Raw genomic sequence first — 3,698 nt, 5'->3', positions numbered from 1 at the left:
CTGGCTGGAATTGAGGGACCTGAGCAAAATTCTGAAAGAAAGCTGACAAAGGACTGCTGATGCTGTTGGAATCTGACCTCCCTAAACTCAAAATGAATTTTTTGGAGCTACAGAACTCCAAATGATGCGCTCTCAATGCCGTTGGAAAGTAGACATCCAGAGCTTTCCAGCAATATATAATAGTTCATACTTTATTCGTAATTAGATGACGTAAACTGGCGCTCAACGCCAGTTCCTTGCTGCATTCTAGAGTCAAACGCCAGAAACACGTCACGACCCAAAGTTGAACGCCCAAAACACGTTACAACTTGGCGTTCAACTCCAAGAGAAGCCTCATCTCGTGGATAGATCAAGCTCAGCCCAAGCACACACCAAGTGGGCCCCGAAAGTGGATTTATGCATCAATTACTTACTTCTGTAAACCCTAGTAGCTAGTCTAGTATAAATAGGATAGTTTACTATTGTATTGGAGATCTTTGATCAGTTTATGCGATCTTAGACATTGGGGGGCTGGCCATTCGGCCATGCCTGGACCTTTCACTTATGTATTTTCAACGGTGGAGTTTCTACACACCATAGATTAAGGGTGTGGAGCTTTGCTGTACCTCATATTTTAATACAATTACTATTATTTTCTATCCAATTCGATTTATTCCTGTTCTAAGATATTCGTTGCACTTCAACTTGATGAATGTGATGATCTGTGACACTCATCATCATTCTCACCTATGAACGCACGTGACTGACAACCACTTCCGTTCTACCTTAGACCGGGCGCATATCTCTTGGATTCCTTAATCAGAATCTTCGTGGTATAAGCTAGAATTGATGGCGGCATTCATGGGAATCCGGAAAGTCTAACCTTGTCTATGGTATTCCGAGTAGGATTCCGGGATTGAATGACTGTGACGAGCTTCAAACTCCTGAAGGCTGGGCGTTAGTGACCGACAGATGATTAGCCGTGCTATGACAGAGCATTTGGACTTTTTTCACTGAGAGGATGGGATGTAGCCATTGACAACAGTGATGCCCTACATACAGCTTGCCATGGAAAGGAGTAAGAAGGCTTGAATGAATGTAATAAGAAAGTAGAGATTCGAAAGGAACACAGTACCTCCATGCACCTATCTGAAATTCCCACCATTGGATTACATGAGTAACTTTATCTTTATTTCCTGTTTATTTTATTTATCTTTTGAATATCTAATCCAATCATATTTGAATCCGCCTGACTGGGATTTACAAGATGACCATAGCTTGCTTCATACCAACAATCTCTGTGGGATCGACCCTTACTCACGTAAGGTTTATTACTTGGACGACCCAGTACACTTGCTGGTTAGTTGAGCGAAGTTGTGGAAAGAAAGTGCTGAGTTAATGGATGCACATACCAAAAAGCCATTATTGATGATCACAATTTTGCCCCACCAGTTATCAATTTTATTAGGGGTTTGTTACTAGTGACAAACAATCTTTTGTATAAAATGATTCTTGTTGGTTTAGAAGCTTTACTTTCAACGAGCTTCTATTTGTAAAATTCTGAACCACGCAAAAATCCGTTCAACAAAATGGCGCCGTTGCTGGGGAATTGCAAACGTGTGCCTTATTATTGGTTATTGTAAATATTTGCTTTTTACATGTTTGATAGTTTTTGTTAGTTTATGAATTAGTTGCTTATTTTTACTAATTTTTGTTTTTATTTTCTTTAGCTACTATGAACTCTCACCCCTTTGGCTATGAGTTTGGTCACAATTGTGTTGCAGGAAGAGGAGATTACAATGAGAATATGCATCAAGGATGGGAGAATCAAAGATGGGAGGAGCCACAAGGATTTGATCAACCCTCTTGGCAACAACCACCTCCAATGGACTGTCAACAACCATTCTGTGATGCATATCAAGGCAATGGTCATGGTGGACCTTTCCGTGACAATCAACACCCACCACACTATACCTATGAGCCCCCTCCTCAATATAACTTTGAACCACCATACTCACAAGTCCTTTTCCACCATTCACCTCCATATGACCCTAACCCTTATCCACCTTATGAACCATACTTAGAACCACCCCCATTCCAGCACAATTACTCCTAAGAACCACAACGTCAATATACACCATCTCGTTATCCTTATCAAGAAGAACCACCATCCTATCATGAACCATTCTTCCCAACAAATGAACCCTCCTATCCACCTCTACCTCCATTGGATAACAACACACTCATCTCTAATCTCATTGGTCTCACCTCTAAACTTCAATATTTATATCCCGCAGGGACTAACCCTCCACCTCCAATATTCAACCCTCAAGCTTCAGTACACCGCCACCCTCTGTGCACGAATACCCATATCCATCAATCCAAGAGCAACATGATCCCAATGATGCTATTGACGTGGAACAAGAGAGAAGAGATCGTCTTAGGGACGCAATTGTAATGGATCGGTTACATGCGGCCTTATTTCCAGAGGAGCAAGAGAAGGCCCAAAATGTGGAGGTAGGAGAGACCGTTGAAGATGAAGGAGTAGTTGAAGGGAGTTGTCATAGAAAGGAAATCATCAAGGAGGAGTACGATTTTATACTAAAACAACTGGATGAAGCCACAATAGTTAAAGAGGAAGTAGTTGAGAACTTAGGAGATACGGAACCTCCATGGGAAGGTCAAGTCATAGAGCCTCCTTCCAAAACGTTTGAAATTGATGTTGAGGAGGGTGAACAACTTCCAAGGCATATCATGGTTGAAGACTTGGAAGAGGTTGATCAAGAGATGGATATTCAAGAAGAAGAAGCATAATCTTCTATGCTCTTGGTAAGCAATGAAGAAAAGATTGAATTGGAAGAAAGTTACCAAGAGGAAGAGGTTGATATTGAAGAAGCTTGCAAAGAGGTGGAAGTTATCCAGGGAGAACACAAGGGAATGGAACTTGCAAGATCACTAGAAACACCTCTCCCAAGGCCATTACCATCCAATACAACATTCAAGTGGGTAAAATTCCTATCATCAACCTTTACTTTCCCAGTTGAATATGGGCTACTGGAGACGGATGGTCAACTTAGAGCTCTTTGTGGCATTAAGAGTAAGAGGAAGATGGTTAGTGCTTAGAGTTGTCCTGCAAGGTTCAATATGGTTGCATGCTCCAAGTTGAAGTGCAAGGATTGGTGTAGAGCTCAATTGAATGGGTCTAGAAGGTTGTTTGGATGTCTCTATGAGAATTCAAATCGCGAGCCACCCAGTTGGAACAATGGTGATTAACACAAAGACGGGTGCAAAAGCAAAGTTTGGGATCCTGGAATTCATTCTAGCAATCAACACTCTTGGGGCCTTGTCACTTGCTTCAACTTGCTTGAAGGCGTTATGCGCCTAGTTTGGGACCCCAGAGGCTATTGGAATTGCAAGCATTGGTAGGGATTCCTGGAAGAGTTCAAGCATAAGCCGCCCTGACAAGGAGCTTACCAAATGTCCAACTTAAGGACTTTAACTAAAAGTGCTAGGTGGGAGACAACCCACCATGGTATGATCGTCCATTTTCCTTCTTAGTTTTATTATATTTTATTTTTATCAGTGTTCATTCATAAATTCTGCATCATCCTCTGCATTCTGCATAAAAAAAGCACATTCGACACGCAAGCGTCCTAGACGCGCACGCGTCATATGTCAATGAGCATTATATTGGATTGCATAGAAAGTTTTGCGGGAGG

Source organism: Arachis stenosperma, chromosome 5, assembly GCF_014773155.1.
Source record: "Arachis stenosperma cultivar V10309 chromosome 5, arast.V10309.gnm1.PFL2, whole genome shotgun sequence".
NCBI lineage: Eukaryota > Viridiplantae > Streptophyta > Magnoliopsida > Fabales > Fabaceae > Arachis > Arachis stenosperma.
The sequence above is the reverse complement of the archived record's forward strand: the minus strand, read 5'-3'. Positions refer to the sequence as shown.